Source organism: Vidua chalybeata, chromosome 5 (assembly GCF_026979565.1).
Source record: "Vidua chalybeata isolate OUT-0048 chromosome 5, bVidCha1 merged haplotype, whole genome shotgun sequence".
Lineage (NCBI taxonomy): Eukaryota > Metazoa > Chordata > Aves > Passeriformes > Viduidae > Vidua > Vidua chalybeata.
In genome coordinates, this window is record NC_071534.1 from 4,635,911 (window position 1) to 4,655,596 (window position 19,686).

Sequence of the window (19,686 nt, forward strand, 5' to 3'; positions counted from 1 at the left end):
GCACTGCTCACACCAGTCAGACTGACTGCCTGGCACAAACTGGGCCCATATGCAGTTTGCATTAAAAAACCAAAGTATTTCAGGATCTACTTATAGCCAAGAATTTCAGAAGCATAGTTTCTAAGTTATTTAGCAATAACCAAAGACCTATTTGTCAGATCTGAGTAATAATTTTAAGTCACTTGATTTCACATTGTCTTTTCTATTAAAAGGAGGCAGTAAAACAAGCAGGATTTACTTACACTCCCATTGTGCTCCAGACAGTAATTCCTCTTCCTTTGTTTACAGGTCATGTGTTTTCTCAATATAATTCAGCCATGTAATATCTAAACCATCCTACATTCACTAAGACCATCAACATTTTCTAAAAGGTTCACAGAGTATCTTCAGGCATGGACAAATTTCTTTTTCAGATGAAGCTCCAATTTTCAGAAGTATACAATTTCCCCGGGTAAAAGTCTGAAAACAGGTTTGAAATCACCTCAGGGATCAGTTTCCTATTGGTGTCTAGAATGTCACTCACCTTTACAATTCTTAGGAAAATGCAAAATCCTTATGTATGACTAATTTAATCTTCAGACATGAAAAAAGCACTCAATCCTACAACTACTTCACTCAGCAGAAATCAGCATTACCACCTCTTCCCATTCTCTCATAAGCGTACCTGCACAAGTTTTGATATAATGTTTGAAGAAACACTCCACCAACAACTGAGCATTCATGTCTGTTTAGGTGTTGCAGGAGTTTTTATATGTAATTTGTACTCTCATTTGAGCTGTCTTACCCCTCTTAATAGCTTTCCTTTCAGTATAATGAACAAGGCAGCACAAGTTCTGTTTCAAACCTTGATCTTAACTGCTTCAAACTGCTGAGACAGAAGAGCAAGAGGTACAGCTGACCATGCTGTCACATGCACCAGTGCTTCATACAACACAACCACAATATCATCTTTCTTACAGGAAAATAAAGCAGTATTCTCAGGCCTCTGCACTTGACCCATATAATTTACTTTTTTAAGCCAGTGTACTTAGCTGTAAATTCAGCTACTATATATGGTCATTACACAGAAAAGGCTGCAATAATTACTTTTCTATCACTTTTAAATAGGCAATATGAAAACCTGCATTCATTTTGGTCCAAACCCAAGATTTTTGATACACATTTGGATTACATTTCCTTTACTGTGTGCATACTAACAAGTCATCTACCACAAACACTGTTAACCAGTTTTACACCTACATTTAACATCAAGTCAAGTGCATTTCATTTCATTCTCATTTAACCCACGTAACCCAATCTATCTTAAGGGCTTTATTCAGTTTTCCCTGCCCCTGTACTACTGTCTCCAAATAGAAACTAACAAGTGCTAATCACTCTTATCAGTGAACAGACTCCTAAGAGGCACTCACATTTGGACTCATTTCTCTCTCTGGTCACATCCATGGCAGCATCATGTTCCTGCAAACACAGCTGTGACGTTCAGCACAGACACTCAACACTTCAGTGCTGGCATTAAAAACCCACCAAGACCATGCAATAGACTAAGTAAAACAACCCTGCTTTCAAAGTCACAGTGCCCCAGTGATCTGGGACACGTTTGGACAAAGCACAGGCCAAAAACTTTCACCCAGGAACACAGCTATGTTTTTGCAACCAAGGAAACCCTGCACCCTTCAGTACATAACTGCAGCAGCAAAAGGGAACATTAAACAGAGCTGGAAGAAAAAGACAGAGAGGCCACTTGTTCCTAAGCCCAGCAGTGCATACTACCTTTTACTACCCTCATTTCCTTGGACACACAACCCACACCCTCATCTGTAACAGGTTTTTATATTCTTCTCCTAAAGGAAACTAATGCTAGGTTACACAAGACTGCCAATATACTTTAAAAGAACCCACAACTCTAACATTTGGGAAAATACTGGATCTCCTGCACAATTATACCAACAAACTCTGTATACACAATGACTGGTTTTAGCTGTACAAATTACATTCTAATGCAACTTGCAAACAGCTGGCCTGCAGGCCAACATACAATTTAAAATGACAAGTCCGTTTTCAAAACCGGAGTAATTAAAAATATTAGACAGCAATATCTCCCAGGCTGCATAGACACAGACTAGAATAGAGCCCATCCCAAATGCATGTTGGCATCCTTTGAGCTGTTAGCATGGGCAAAAGTGACAACTTCACCTCATGCTTGTTCTTGTACAAAAATGCAACTTAAGCAGCTGCAGCTACTAAAATACTGAAATAAGCAACTAAAATAGAGCATTGGATGTAATTTGGGAGAGTGAGATGTTATCAGCCATGTTAGGTATAAACAGTTCAGGAAAAGCAGGGGAATGAGAGTATCTTGGTATCACATGGAATCCAGAAAGTAGCTGTACAGCATAGCTGTGGCAGAGAGAAAAAAGCCATCATCACTTGGTGAGAATTTAAAGAGTGTTTTGCAAGACTTTGGGAAGGGAACAGTTTCCACTGTCCTCAGTTATAACTGCATATTCCAAAGGACTCAAGCCCAGATGTGCCTTCCCAACAAGGCGCCTACTGGGGGCAGTACTCAGAATCCATCGTGGACTCTGAGCAGGAGTCTGCAGAATTGCAGGACCCTCAGGTGTATCTCCACTTTTAAAGATGTAATGAAATCTGTGGCCTACCACTCAAAATATGCCCTCCTTTTGATCAAATTATTATAAGTGTGGATCAGATAAGCAGATTTATGTCCTGCAGCCTTTTTCCTATAACTCACAGTCTAAACATGTACATAGATGAATAATTTCCATGCTTATTTGCTGTTTTCTTTTGAAAGCAGAAATATAGGTTTCACAGATTAACATTCTAGTTTCACCAAGTGCAAGATCAGTTAGACAGTTTTAATGTTTTTGTTGATTTTAAATTTTTTTTAAAACAAACAGCCAAAACTGAAACCAAGTATAAAGACTCACAAGTAGTTTTCCATAAGCCTAGGAAACTTAAACAATTTTATAAAGAAGCCAGCACTTTAAGAACAGTTCGTAATATACAGCTTGATATCCTATCCTTCAAAGACCAAATAATTTTGGGAGTCCCACTAATAAAATTTAAAATGGACATACTCTCTCCTTTCTTGGTCTTTTTTTACCATAAGCAATCTTATTTAGGTAGACAAGACAAAGTCCTAAATCTAGAAGTTAGCACATCACATTCTTGTAGTAGCTCAGCTGGCACATGCTGAGCAGATATAGCCCAAATATTTTTAAAAATATACGAAGCTGTCAAACTATAGGAGAGCTTGCTTCCTAAAATAGATTTAACTACCTATAAAATGGACAGCATTGTTCTTCCTAAACTGATATCTTCCCTCGAGGGCCTAAGTGTCACATCCCAATCACTGGGCTGCCCTTTGAACAAACTGAAACAGATGCATCAAGCCTACTCCGTTCATTTCATTCATTCCTTTCCACCTACATTAAATTGTTTTGACAAGCCAGGACACACAGCAAGGCGTCCCAGCACGTGATTCTGCAGTGCCAGGGGCCTGAAAGGAGACAAGCAGCAAATGAAACAATCGTTCAGCTCAGAGCAATTCAATAAGCTTTTTCTTGGCTGTTTCCATTTATCCAGGTCCTTCCCATCAGATTTGTTTTGGTCAGGAAAGAGCTATCAGAGGTGTTTACATTTTCCCATGCAAAACAGGGATCTTGGGCATTCATGATAAACCAGGTACAGGTTTATTCTTCCACTAATTTCCTTAACATACAGCAGCATGAATTACACACAGCATTGTTACTACCCTCTTTCTACCCCTGTACCTACATGCCTTATATAAATGAAAAACAAACCAACCCAAAACAACTCCCTTCCCCCCCTAAGATTAGCTATTGTACCAAGCTACAACAAACAAAACTCATAAGCAAAAAATGCCTATAGTGCTCTGGTGATTTGTTTCAGCCAAGAAATTATCTACTCAGCATCCTTAATAAATAAAAAGAAATACATTTCTGGCACCTAAATTAAATTTCAACTGGGAGACTCACATAGTCACTGAGCCCACTGAGTACTTTCCCATGTGTTTTCCTTCCTATCTGTCCACAGTCCCTCTGAGTTCTGTCCTGTTCACATCAGGACAAGAAATCACACATCTGCAGAACACATCCCAGTGCCCAGAGCAGTCACAGGGTCCAGTCCAGACAACAGAGGCAGCCGGGGAGCCTCCTCTTCAAGGCACTGCACTCTGCTCACATCACCTGAGTGCCAGCTCAAGCAAGGCTCCCACTATTTTTACTGACTGACACCAAAAGGCCTGAGCTAAAGTCTGGGACAATTCAGCTGGCATTAAACAGACACAGTTTTGCATTGGTGGCACAGTGCACCTCAGCCTCAAACACATAGTACAGGATACCAAGCAAGTGGCCACCAAGAGAAATACTCTACATGAAAGGAACTTCACCTGCCAGCTCCTGCTATACATCCTCCACAGTGATTTTCACTTCCTTAACATCAAGGACAATTTACATCACTAAAGTGCTGGGGACTTTACAGCAGAACAAACCAGACTCAGAAAACTTCCCATGATCTCCACCTACAAATAAGTAGTCTCATAAGCGATATAGGTCAACTTTAAACTGTTTGGGCTTTGGTTTGCCTTTTTTTTTTTTTTTTTTTTTAAACTCAGTGGATGAACTGCTACACAATTTAGAGCTCTTCCAGTTTCCACAAATATTAAGAAGAGAAGCAGTAAAGAGGAAACAGAGAAAGACTGGACACTTCATATACTACAGACAGGTTTTACTAGCTTTCTGCATATCCTACCACTAGACCAGAAATGATACACAGCTACAGTGCAGGGACAGTTAGCTGTTTTGCAGGGAGAGTTAACTAGACCACAGCAACAGTATATAGTTCTCATCCAGACATGCAGTAGAAAAATTAGTAGCAATGAACTGTCTTTAAGTGATGTGATCTGTAAATGTACAGCCATGAGAGACTTCAAAGTGCTGTTGAATTATAGATAGTCTGAATCACAAGCAAGGTGAATTATCTCTCTCTGCTGAGGTTACACTGAGAAACATTTTGTCAGGCATTCAAATGTCTGAAAATTTGAGTGAAGACACTGCAGCTTCCAGCCTATTATTTGGAGGAAGAAGTACCATACAGAACAGACAAATGTTCTTCTGTGTGCATTTCTGCAGCATATGAGAAAGGCTTTGCAAGCCTTTAAGCAAGGTTAATGAGGGGTCATCAGAGGAGAAGCTAGCAAGATTGTGTTCTGATATTCAGCACTGTTAATGGAACTGAGGCTTTGTGGGCTGCAGTGTTCTCATCCTGAAAAAATCTAGCAGTTAAGAGGAAAAAAGAGCACAGTAACCATTGAGCTAGATTAACAAAATATCAACAAAGAGTCCACTGAGCTTAAAAATCACCCAGCATTACACAGTTGGTGCTTAAAAATGAAGTCTCAGTGCACAAGCACTGCATCTACTTGTCAGCATCAACACATAAACCACTTAATACTTTCCAGCATTAAAGACTAGGTAGAGAGATAAAAGGGAAGGGAAAGAGACTGTTCAAAATGCATCCCTGTACAGCAACATACAAAAAAAATTGATCAAAGATCTGCACAGATCCTTCCATCACTCCACTTTCTACAAACCACTGAACACAAAAAAATGATTAAACAGAGCTGAACAGCTGCTCTTCCAAAAGTACATATCCAGGCTAAAAAATGCCAGCTCCCTCAGCCACTCCTCATAAGGCTTGTGCTGTGGACCCACTGCCAGCTTTGCTGCTCTTCATTTGACATGCTCCAGCACCCCTCTGCTCCTCTCTTAGTGAGAGGCACAGAACTTTCCAGCCACTTTCCTGCTCACCTTAGTTTAAAGATAGAAGACAAAGCTTCTGACAGGTAGCAAAACACTATGCAAGGCCAAGTTAATGCTTTTTGAAAGAATGATTTCACCTTGCTCCTTGGCAAGTCTCCACAAGAAGAATCAATTTTATATAAGCTACAGACAATCTTCATGAAGCATGCAAATAACCTTAAGAAAGATAACACTGAAGTATAAAATACTTCAGAAAAGAATAGGCTTGAAACAGTTACACGTTTTATGGTTCCTGATTAAAGGTAAATATTTGCTGTAGGTTTCCTCTTACACAAGGTATTAAAAATGCTTTAAGTTTCAGGAAAGTACACAAGCAGTCAACCTAAGTGAAACACTGAGGGATTATTCCCATTGCTTGTCAGTTTCCTGGTGAAAAGCACCTGCCTTCTAAGTTTTTCACCACTGGTTATGTGGAAGGCAAAGGAAAATGGGCAATTCATTTGATAACTCTCTTCTGTGTTTTAATTTCTGGCATTTCATGCACTACAATAGTAGCTAAATTGAAAATTCATTGGAAGATGAAGTTAATTTGTTAAAACCACAAAAAATACAAGTGCTTCTTGTCCTTTCCGTTAGAATTGTTACAATTAAATGACACAGCAAATGTACACAACTTTACTTATGCTGCTCAAATGTTAGAAATTAAGAAACAAATTATACATAACCTGACAGATAACTGATGGTAGGAGGAGGGAAAGGAGGGAAATGAAACTCTAAATGATCAAACAAAAGGAGGACAGAAGTCTTCATCAGTCACCATTTAGTCTGAGTAAGTCAATTATACATATCCTGAAAGAACTTGTACTGCATCTTTGTCTCAACACAGAAGGGGAAATATCTGCAAACTACAGCCCACGTTTGTGACCAAAAGATTCCAGCACCACTCCCCATTTTATCCTGTGATTGTCTCTGTTTTGAGGCTCTGACTCACCACCACTGAGCAAGGGGGCAGAACACCAAGAATTCTGTTCCTGTGGTGTGCTCACTTTCCTGCTTTTACATTTGCAGTAGCCCCTGTGCCTCCAGTAGCAGTAGCAGCATCTAAGACACCTGGTGGCAGTAATGTCATGGACTTTTAACCTATCCTTGAAGAGACATCCTCAGCAAGAGTCTCCTGGGAACAGAAAAGGTATCAGAACTGATGTCTTGGCCTGCTTGCACCAAGTTCTGCCATCACTGCAAATACAATCTCCATCACAAACACAACAGCAGAAAAACACTAACAGTAGATGAGAACGTTTCTTCTTTATATAAGGTCACCAGAGTCTTGAAAGTACGCTTCCCAATAAAAAAAGTTTATCTTTTATTACAGTAGCAGTGTGGGAATTTTTATTTTCAGCAGTGCCAAAGGTGACCACACTGCTGAGATATCGCACTTGGATACCATTTGCAATGGTCAGTGCCCACCAAAGAGGTACAAACACACAGCTTCCAAAAAATTCAGCCAGTGTAGATTTTTAGGTTACTGCTAAAATTTTAAGAAGCATTCATAATTCATACAAACAAAGTTTCTATTGGATGCTTGCTTTCCAGAGCTGTGTTATGTGTGAATTTACACATTATTACACATCTGTACTACTCCTCTCCCCAGTCTCTCACATCAGCAGCAACATCCTTAGGCAAAGCAAGTTGGCTGAACTCAAATCTGAGCCAAATACCCCTTCTAAAGAAAACAATTACTGAGCTGTACATCATTTAATCAGAGTACTACATTAAACACCATACTCATACTTTACCACATCAATTTGGTATTTTCCTTTGCTCTCCACAAAATCAGAAAGCAAAAAAAAAAAAAAAAAAAATTAAACAGTAGATATGAAACCTAAAGCTTAGACATGACCTCCTCTGGAATGTTCCAGGTCCTCAAGAATCTGGACTAAGAATGGCAAGCAACTGTTTAGGCTTCAGTCATTTCTATTCTAGGGTTGCTCTAGGCAGCATTTGTGTTTCCTTACGTAGAAGTCTTGGGTGGGGGGGGGAAAGATGGCTAAAAGATTTATTCCATTTATCCATCTTGGGAGGTTGAACATTAAGGGACAGTAATCAAAATGCTGGGCTACACAAAAATAATCACTAAAAGAATAGAGAGCTCATCTATTTATTTTCACTTTCAAATTGTTATTTGATCCATGGAAGTTAAATGGATAAGTTTGCTTTCTGATAGCAGTTCTCAACAAGGCTTATGTTTATTACATACAGCTTAATAGAGAATTGAAGTGTTGGCTGAACTGAATCCTTGACAAGCTATTAACCAGCTGGACCATCGTGTCACTTGGCTCAGATGCCTCATTAAAAGTTTCCAAGTGCACATCAGTTCACATTTTGCACTGAACTGATGGTTTTGCCAGTGAGAAGTAAGGTACATCAAATCACCTCAGTTTTATTTTACTATGAAAACCCAGTTCTCCACTCAGGGGTGACAATACTTCAGGAAAAAAAGCCTTCTCCACAATTCATTCTGGTGACCTCACAGATTTATTAATTCAATGCATTAGAAGTGCAATTGTAGTTTTTTGTTTCATTTATTTCTGTATGGCTCACAGTCCTTTTATGAGCAGCTGCATGTCTAGAAGATTAGGATAAACCCTTAACTGCTTCTGATAAAGGCAAACCAATTTAGAAAATCAAAAACATATTACAATTCTTCATCTCATATTCTTCATAAAGTTAATGGCAAACAGGAAAAGGTACCTATAGCCATTTTTCAGCACGTTGGAAAGTTGCATCAATATGCTGGCTGGAAAACACACAGGAGTTTCAAGATGACTGCAAGGATTCACTAATAGTGAGCACACTAAGGGTTCAGAAGAACTAGAAACGTTCTTGTGCCTCTGAGCAGCTCCCTTGCAAAAATCTCAGCATAAAGCCTAGACACAAGTATCAGATCAGCCTTCCCTGCCCCCCACACTCCTCCAGTTGTAAAATAAACTCACATCAGCTTACAGTACACATTGGCTTTAACACTGGTATACACATTGTGTTTGCAGCCTGGTTACCCTACAGCAGTTCTTCTTCCCAGCTTCCCTCCTTTTCCTGCAAACACATCCAAAAAAAGTACTTCATTTCATTTACAAAACTGTGGATTACTATCAGTTATGACAGGATGACATATGAAGTGTAGGCCAAATACTGGCAGCCAAGAGAAAATCCTTACAACAATCACTAGAAAACTCCATGCCAGACATCTCTCATTCAGAGACAGATCTCTCATTCAGAGATCCTTCAGGGATCCATGAAAAATCCACAAACAAAAAATTGCTAGGTGTTCTGCATGTTCTTGCAAGATAAAAGAAATCAAAAAGGCATCTCCTGTAGGGAAAGACTAAAGAGATCCAGAAACAATGAATCTTAAGGGGTGACCAAAATTTGTGTTCTAGATGAGAACTCAGAAATACTTCCCATAAATACCAGTATTAGTACTAGCTTTTCACAAACACAAAAGTCCTCAAACACACTGGAGAAGCACTTTCAAAAATTTTTAAGCATAACTGGTGTTAAGCTTCCTGTGATTCCATCTTCACCTCAGGATTCTCATAAAGGGAAGCATTAATAATTCTTCCATGCTTACCCAAAAGGTTGACTTATGAAATCAGTTTCTTGCACCACTTGCATGTTTACTATAGACTTCCACAATTATACCATATACATCAGAGACACTTATTCTATCAGCACACTGTGTACATCTTTCTTGGCTAACACCATACATGATCTGCATCTGAAAGGTTATTCACAAAGTCACAAATATTCCAGACAGTACCAAATGAACCCCTAATATTTTAATTCGCTAATGTGTAAATTTAAAAATACGCATATTATCTTTCACAAAGCAAGGGATTTGAGTAGAGTTGAGTCAGGAGAGGGAAAACACTCAAATTTTAAACAGTGGATAGTGGTAGGACGAACAACTAAGAAAACTGGCATAATGAAGCATACTCTGCATCCAGAAGCTTAACTGGCTTTGCAATTCAATCCTGAACAATTTTAAAATACATTAAAATATAAGAGTAAACACAGTGAAATTGAAATGCAGTTGAAGGGACCACTCAGCTCCTATTATCTAATGAAATACAGGATACAATACATAATAATAGCCAGGGTTTTGCTGTATTCTAAATCAAAGTAATAAAATGCACAACTTGGACACAGAAGTACTATTTTGACAGAGGATGAAAGGGAAAGAAAAACAAATCCACACAAACCCTTGAAGTGTTGGATTGACCGGCAAAGAAAGCCATTAGCAACTAAAATTCAGTGTTGTCAAACATGTGAGATCAAAGTATCAAAAGAGTAATCTCGAAAGGGAGACAAAACACACAGCTAAAAAAAAAAAGCACTAGATGAAGTTTAAGATGAACAGTTAAGACTTCTTTTCCCTTGGAATTTGGGAACTACATACATAGTATTCCCACTGACAAGGCTATCCTGTATTAATCCAAGCATTTTTTCCAAAGAATACTACTGGGAATATCCCACACTGCCAGAAGACCAACCATGACCTAGAAGGCCTTAGATACTCAACACGTTATCTGTGAATCAGCTATTCAAAATGCTCCAGCTTATCCAAAAAGTCTGTTTCTCATTACATTGTGCTTTAGTCACATACTGTCTGTCCTTGGTCTGGTGCCACTTCATTTCAATTGTTTGAACAGGAACACTGGAAGGAATTTCTTGAAGACAAACTATAGTGACTGTGCATGCCATGGTCCAAGGGGCCTGCCTTAAATGGGTCATCACAACCTGTAAACAGGCTTCTTTGTTTTCAATTTACCTCCTACTTTGTCCTACTGAAGAATTCTACATGCAGTTCAAAATTCAGTTTAATTGTGAACTAAAGCACTTTATCAAAAAACCACCAAAAAGCATTCAAAATATTCAAGTAATGTATCCATACAGTGAAATTATCTAATATTCTGTACATCATATACAAAAACTACCAACTATTGATCTTGTTTAGCATTGAACAAGTTCCCTTAGCCAAAAAGGTATCTGAAAACATTTTTAGCAGAATGACTCTGACTGAAACACACTCAATGTGTTCAGCTAGTATGCACACACAAAAAAGCTATGGAAGCTGGAATTCAAAGGAAAGCAGTTTGTCACAAAAGCTGCTCTGGTACTGCATCCCTTCTTTCACTGGCAACAAGTACATTTCTGTGGGGATAAGAGTGGGTAAGTGGATTTAAGATATTCCATATTTCTGTTTAATTTAAATTCCTTGCCCTGCCACACAATCTCAAACATCCCAGTAAAAGCATTTTAATTAAGCTAAAGACAGTATCATAAAGATAATTGACACTTGGAGCTGGTTTTAGCCTGAAATCCACTAAATAGTACTTTAACAAGTACACAGGCTTGCTCTTGCTAGAAAGAGTCAGCCCCCAGTCTTGAGATAACAAAGGCCACAGGCAGAGACAGGACAGAGACCTCTGAACAGATGTCTAACAGAGCAGCCATACTCATTTTCAGAATAAGAGCCTCCTGTCCAACTACCAGCAAACAGGATGTGAGAAGAGGCAGGACAAGTCCACATAAGCAGCAGACTGAAAGCACCTGAGAACTAATTCTTTTGCAGTTCTGTTAATACTCCAGCATTTTCTTCAATTAACTCAAAAACAATCCTAGTGCCAAAGCAAACTTTGCAAAAAAAAATTCTAATGCTTGAATGCTTATTATTAGAGACATTGATGAAAACCTCACCAATTCCTTTTAAAGACTATCAGGTAGCTTTGTAATTGTTTCCTCCTGAAGACCCTATCGCTGCAATACAAAATGATTTTTCCACAGAATGGCTACGATCCACACACAGATCTTAGTACTTTGGAGGGACAGCTGTGTGAAAATCTCTTGAGAGCTCAATTCTAAGACCTCTTCTCGTAGGGGCTCGAAAGGTGGAAGTATCATTAAGTAGTTTTAAAATCCTCAAAAACTTAAGAACATTTCTAAGATAATATTCTTGCTATTACCACAGGGGGGTTTGTTTATATTTTGTTTCTTAGTCTGGGCCCCTGAAACTGAATTATTTCAAAGGAAACAGAGAGAAGACAAGGACTTTAATCCTTGTTCTCTAATTGTTTACTAAAAGTGAGGGCCAAATGGAAGCACCTGTGGTTGCAGCACCTCAGAATTATTGGAAAGTGGCTTCAGTAGCCAGCAAATAATATTACAGTATGGAGCAGCAAGTGTTAAAACTCAAAAGTTATAATTAACAGCACCATCTTCAGTAGAATTGTGAAAGAAGGACAAAACCAACAGACCATCCAATAAGCAGGAGCTGGATAGATGAATCACAGTCTCAGAGTTACAGTCCTATCTTCAAAGCGAGCAGGCTGAAAAATTTATGAACAGGCATCTTCAGAATGAGTTGCAACATATCTGTCCATCAGAAGCAGACATTCCCCCTTGTGATTTCACTTTGCAAGTAATAAAATCCAGACTGCACTGCAAAGAACTGCAGTTCCCCTCCCTCGCCTGCTCTTGCCCTGAGCACTCTGGCTACAGAGGCTGAGAGGGTTTTGATGCTATTTTAATCTCTCCTATGCTTCCAACACACATTGGATCTCACAGATCTTTCGTGTAATTTCCTATTTCTAAGCACACTCTCTCTGAGAGACCTGGTCCATACTCTAGGCACCTTCTGCTGAAGGTTCCCACAGCCATTTGGTTTGGCTCTGTCTGCAGAGCAAATTAATGCTCAACACAGACCAAACTGAGATAGCTTGAGCACATTCACCATTCTGAACTGCTGACTCAGTGCAAATGACTCCATTTCAGAATTAGTCACACATGTGAGTATGTGAGGTGGAAACTGAAATTTATGCCACTATGAACTCTTCTTATCTCAACGACTTCAGTATGCTTGTGCCTAAATAAGGATTTCACAAGAGATTCTACTGGCAATCATCAGGCTTGTGCAAACAGGATGCTTTTCCATGACAGGCAGTGGAATGGGATGGTATTGTAAGAACACAGTGAAATCTTAATACCATAGAAGAGATTGTAGCTTCATACCAAAATTATCGGAGTTATACCCAGAATTTAATCTTTAAAATTGAAGATAACAATATTCAGGCAATCCAGGGGATAACTGCCTTTTCCTATTATGCCCTCTTGCCACTCCTTCCTTCCAGAACACGACTTCAAGTTTTCACTTCCCAGGAAAGGCAAACAACATTAAACAAAGCACAGACCAGGCTCTGAGCTAATTAAAAAGGAATTCCCATCCAACATTTTAGACACTAAACACTAAAACAAAACTAAAAGCAGTCAAGTACTACTCTGATTATAGCTATGTTCAGATTGTTAATAGATTTTTTGCAGTTGTTACATTTATATACATTTCTTTGGACTTTATCTTCCCCTCCTTCTGTACAATCATGACTTCTAGCATAAAAAAGGGAAAAAAATAACACACCACAAACAATTCTCTAACTCAGCCATCTGTGTGACAACACTCTTTGCTGGTAGCTGTTTTACTTAAACCCTGAACATCAAGAGTCCAGTTTGATGTGAAAAATCCAAAAGGTATTTAAAAGAACAAACTATAAATATACAAACTTCTACATTTTAGAATACATTACACAAAAAAGAATAAAAAAAGGATTTTTACCAAATCTGGTAAAAATCAAAGTTATATATTCCATTCTTTCTATACCATTTTTTCCCTCAAAGCTCATAGGAAAGCAGACAATTTGACTAGGGCATTTGCTTTTAAAATAATACAAAATTCAACTTTCAAGATCTGAATTGACTACAGCTAAAGTAATTTGAGTAGTGTATTTTTACAGATGCTTCCTTCAGACAAATTGCAACATATTGGTACCAAAGCTGCTTCTCCATATCTGACTCTTGAGATTAACAGCTGCGAAGTCTGCTGCTTGTATAAATAGAGAGGCTGCTGTTCCACAAAAGGCTTTCTGCTTGAAAACTTCAATTCCTATTTCTCCAGAGAAACTTAGAACATGATGAAGGCAAGCCATTTCTGAGGATATCAAAACTTCCTAGCTTAAACAGTTGCAACACAAAGAAGTGAACTGAATTACATTCTACAGCTTTGTACCCTGCATTTCCCATCCTGAGGGTTTGACTGCCACATCCTGTACAAAAGGCAATTATATATTTGTGAAACAAAGCCAACACATTGAGTAAATCCAACAAATTGCTTCATACAGCATCGTACAGATGGTGACACAGATTATTCACAGGCTAGAACATGGATCAAGTCTTCAGAGTTTAACAAAAGGTAGTTTCCAAGTAAGTCTAATCTAGAAAATGTCACTTCTTTCAAAGTTTTTTGATCTGAAAACTATACTCGGAAATACTTCATCAGCTTGGAGACAACACACCTCTCTCAACACTGCTTTTAGGTCTCTGCTTCACAGCTCTCAAGTATAAAAAGTTAAGGTGCCAGTGGATGCAATAAAGCAAGTGTTTTTCTCTGAAGCACCTGTAACAGCTTGGCTGAAGCTTCTTAAACAATTAAGATCAAGACAGACACTTGGCTTGAAAATCTGCAGCCCAGGTAGTGAAGGCACACACCAGCTGGGTAACTGAGAACAGGCTCTTGTGACAGGACTCAATCTGAAGTGGTGCTGCCTAATGTATTAGGCCCACGTGTACCAATAAAGAATTTAAAAGCAGATGACCACTATGTAAATATAGAGCATTACCAACACACTTCTTCCAAAGACAGCTTGTAAAATTACAGACCATTACAGAGCTAAACTGCAGAATGAACATGAAAGACAAATGCTCATTTTCATACTTTCAGAAGAAGTAAAGTGAGTATCAGCTGACACATTATGCCAACTGATGGGTGGTAATGCAAAGAAATTCAGTCATATGGAGCTCATCAATAATTTTAACCAACATTTTAGGTATCATCACCAAGTCTCAGACTGAACATTCAAATATTAATTTGTTGTAGCAGGATTTTTGACAGCAACACACAGAGGGGCTGCAAAGTAAGCAAGGTGTCTCCTTATATCACTTCACCCACGAAAGTCCCCAGAACAACTTCCTTTTGGCAGCTTCATCTCACTGCATCCAATGCTTGGATTTCCAGTTACTCAGCATGAGAGTACACCCCTCTAATGCTTTTAGAATTGAGTTACTGAAAAGACCTAACAGCAACTATTGCTTCACTTGCAGATCCTTTTCTGAGTGAAAACAGAAAACTATTGATGCGCTTAGTTTGCCTTTTCTAAAACCCAGCACTCCAAACACAGCATTTTAAGTTCTGTAACTCCTTTAGTAACTCCAGAAGGTGTTTTCTATTCAAAGCCCCACAGCTGCGAAATCCAAACTGGATCCACAAGTGATCCAGAAAGATAAGTTCACTGCTTAGGAGAACACAAGAGGAAACAGCAAGGTAGGAAACTTGACAACACATATCTTCTTGCCCCTCAGAATCAAAGAAAACCACACTTAATGTCCACAACCTGTAAGGCATAACAGCCTAATGTTGTCCCAAATCAATAATAATTATGGAAAGTGGCTGCAGTGCCTCTCTACTGGGAAGCCTTCTTCTGTCCTTAAGTTTCCTCTGCATCCCTTTTTTCAGGGAAACTGGCATACTTGTCATGGAATAATCAGCTGGTTCCCTATAGTTAACTTACACAATATCATTAGTGCTAGTCAGACACTGAATTAGAAACAGGGCTACAAAGCAGATAAAACAAGATTCCTCATCCAATCAAACTTTTTTTCCATCGACGCTACAGCAGGAATCGCTAGGAACATAGACAAAAAGAAAACTCATGACAAGGATTTCAACAGGAAAATGACAAAAACAAACAAACAAAAAACCACGACCAACACCAAAGTGTGATTATTTGGAGTCTCCAAGTTATACCATCACCAGTCCCAGTCCTATTGGATACTCTGGGCTAATGTGGGGCATGTGGCATAAGCAGCCTCTGTACTACCACCACTCAGGAAGAACTAAAAATCTCACAATGCAACAGCCACAGATGTCTACAATAAAGTGAAACTAAACTGATAAAAAGGGAAATTAATTCAGCGCTGTTTCCCCAATAAGACAGTCAACCCCTCTTATCTTTGATGAATGTGTCCCAGGATGTGCCAAAGTGCACAGCACCACGACCTTCGATCTCTGCTTGACACAAGTCATCACTCAGGGCTCAAGATATTTTGCTATCCCAGTACGTGTGACAGACTGTTCAAACCCCACAAAACACAGCCAGGCCAACTGCTGTACTTGCTGCTTTTGAGAGCACACACTGATGACTCCCAGATTCTCAAACTGTAAACCTGACATAAAAGTACAAAATAACCACTCACATGAAGTTCCAGATAAAAGACTTCCTAGCTTGCTGTCACCAAAGCAAGAGATCACATGCCAATATACAGCTGAAAAAACACCAACATTTATCAGAATATGAACTATCCCAGACAAGTTATTTAACAGAAAGTCAGAGAACAGGGAAAACTGAAGTCCCTCATGATTTCGAAGAAAGAGCCCACACCTTTTAAGAGGTGTATGCATCTCCACAAACACCACTAACAGGTCAAAGGAAAGCATGCTCTCTGTTCCCAGCATCTAGGCCAACTGCATGGATTCAAACACAAGAGGAGTTTTCCACTGAAGAAGGCATGCACTTCAAAGTCCACAAAATCCACATTAAAAGACTGCAGCATAGCTTCAGCCTTCCTAACTCCCACTAAACTCCCCAAATCTGTAGAGCTGCAATCACTTGTTTTAGAGTGGCTGCATGGGCTTCTATTGCAGAGGCACTGCATTAATGAATTCAAGCTGGAAAGCATTTCTGAAACACAATGTACTGGGAAGCAAAAGTGAGATCTATGCAGCAACTTAACCAGACAGTGTTTTGGCTTTTTTTTTTTTTTTTTTCTTTTTTTGTTTTTGGTGGGTTGTTTCAAGGGTTGCTGAAGCCCTGCAGAGACTAGGAACTAGCAGTGTGGTCAATTGCATTTATTGTTCTGTTGTCTAAAAGCATAGACATGAAAAATGTCTTAGCTGCCCCTTTGAACAAGAAGGCTTTTCAGAGCAACAAGCACAATTCCTCTCAAGGTTTGAGAAACAGGTGGTTTCACTAAATCATGGTGAATTTCTCCGTTTGTTTATAGTTTTCAACAGTCTGTAGTTACTGCAAATTTTTGTTTCCTTTCTAATTCAGTTTCAGTCCTATGCAGTCTTCAGTTAAGAACTGCAATCTTGCCTTACAGTAGTTTTGTGCAGAGAAGCTATTTTAAGTTAACGACCATGCCCATTCTCCCATTAAAGTGTTTTTTCAGTCATGGACTTAGCACTCAACATTTTTTTTATGGCACTTAGTTTCACATTATGCTCAGCAGCCCATGCAACACATGACATTTTGTAACCAAATAGCCAATGGCCATTGTCAAACTTCCCCACCCCTCCCTTTCTCAATATTATTGGAACAAATAGGCCGTATTTGCAGAAAAAACCCTCTGCAACCTGCAAAATCAAGTTAACCCCCTTAATAATCTGTGTCAAGTAGATTTATTACAACTTTCATTACACTCAATTCATTGCTAGCCAGAATCACACAGGTACCTCAGCTTTTTTGCCAGAAATAAGTATTGAAACACAGACTGAGGATTATCGACCGGGGGTGATATTCTGGATAAATGTTTTTACCTGGTAAAACTACAAAAGGAAAGGAGACTTAGAATTCAGAACAATCCTTTAGATACTTTAGAAACAGTGTCAATAGAATGCAGGATGACTGGATGAAACATTTTCATGTTTCAGCCTAGGAAGACATCTGTAATACTCATAGAAAAAAAATTTTAACTTCATCTGAAAAAAAGGATTTCGCATTTAAATGGTTCACCTTCATTCCTTCTTCTTTAATTGGGCCTTGGACTATTTCTAATGTTTTCATGGGACAGCTTTATTTCAAGTAAGAGTAATGCTCATGGCCCTCTAAACAAACAATTTGGTCACCAACTTGTGATCCCAGTGACTCCTGATAAACTCACAGCTGTTGGACTGAATATTTATACACGAAACAACTGATGTACTTCCATCTGGTCTTTATGACAAGAGGATGACTATATAAAATGGCAAATCACTACTGCTTCCAAACAAAACTTGGGGAAGAGGAAAGGGAAACTGCTGAGCTGGGCTGCCCTTGACCCATGACAAACAGACAACTCAGCTGTCACTTATGTTTTGCTCATTTGAGTAGCTGCAGAAAGTATATCTGAAATGAGACACCCTATTCAGCTGAAGCTCGATCTAGTCCATGGATTTTTTTCCCCTTCCTGGAAAGAAATTTGGCTTGCGAAGGGGGAAGGGAGAAGGCAAGAGTATAAAGCAAATTCCCAAGAGAATGTAAGCACATTTCCATGGATAAAATTGACTTACCAGCTGGAAAATCTAAGTTTGGATGAGGCAGTTCCAAGAGTCAAAGCTTAGATGCGGTTTTTAAACTTGCTCATTCTTCTTTTACGTAGGGTAGCTGAACACAGATAACAAAATCTGCTTCATTCCAGAGTGCAAGAGGGAGCAGGGGGAGAAAATAAAATCCTTGTTTTGCCAGATGGCTTATATTGGGACCATAGGAGGATTCAGGAAGGCCAAGGTTAGAAAATAAAGCAAAAAATGACATTGGCAATGACTGATACACTGTTTTGTTGGAGAGGGGAGAAATGAGGATATTTCCTGAACAGGTAAAAAGCAAGAACAATTACCATTCCCACACAGGAACAAGAGAAACAAAAGATACCATTTCCCTGAATATTATTGCCAGAGAAGATAAGGACAGAAGGCAAAGGGAAAGTGGAAAATAGCTCTCTACATCATCAACCAACTCATTCTTTCCATTCTAAATTCCAATGCCAACTTCCTCAGATTTCATACCCCTCTTAAGTGACAAATTGTACAGAAAACATCGCTACATTCACAGCCTGCTGCTTTTTAACTGCAGTCATCCACAATGACTTAGTTAACGCTTATCAGTTGCGTCACTACCTGGTAGTTATCAGCTCTTTATTTAACCTAGTTGCACTCCTTCAAATTTTACAGTTACCCAAACCGTGTGGTTTGTTGCAAAAAGTTATCAAGACCAGAAGTTGAGCAATACACAATTTTGGACATGCTACAACAGCACAACCACACATCATAAGCATACTTCAGAAATTTGGTATTATTTTATAAGCTGCCACATTAGAAGCCACAACTGTTTTCTGACAGAGGTCAAACCACTGCAGAACTGCAGCAAAGCAAACCTTCCGCTGAACAATTCAGAAAAAAACCCAGCAATTTGCAGTAATAGTAAATAACAGAGCCGTCCACAAAAGAATTTTGGGAATTTTTTTGCTGATGTTGAAAGTACAGCCAGCTGCTTTAGCACAGCTGATCCTGGCTTACTTCCTTTGGTTAGCCCAATCTAATCTAAAGCTACTTAAGCTTTCTTCACAAAACTGAACCATTTCTTTCCTCCACCATTTGACATAACCACTGTTCACACTAGTGTTAGTTTTCCTGTATTCTGAATCAGTTCATCATCCATTTCCAATTCATAACCCAATCACTCATATGGTTTAGAATCCAGGGATGCCTTCTCCCAGAAGCCAACAAATAATAGATTTTTACCATACAGATTTATTAAGCTTGGGTACATTGGGAATTTTCACAAAATCTCTACATTTGGAGCAGCAAGACTATAAAGTTTTTCTCATGCTTGTTCAACTCCACACTCCAGACCAATTCAACCACATGTCTTAGAACACTGACCCAGAAGACCTTCTGGAGCAGTTAGTCATCTACCCACCAACTAGGCCACAGATGCTGGTTTGGGATAACTGTCTCTCC

At 39.0% G+C, this 19,686-nt stretch overlaps 1 protein-coding gene across 9 annotated transcripts in view; it reads right to left on the reverse strand.

Annotated features, from left to right (window-relative positions):
• WNK1 (WNK lysine deficient protein kinase 1) overlaps positions 1–19,686 on the reverse strand; it is a 98,853-nt gene that overhangs the window by 67,094 nt on the left and 12,073 nt on the right. The gene's annotated exons all lie outside the window — the stretch shown is intronic.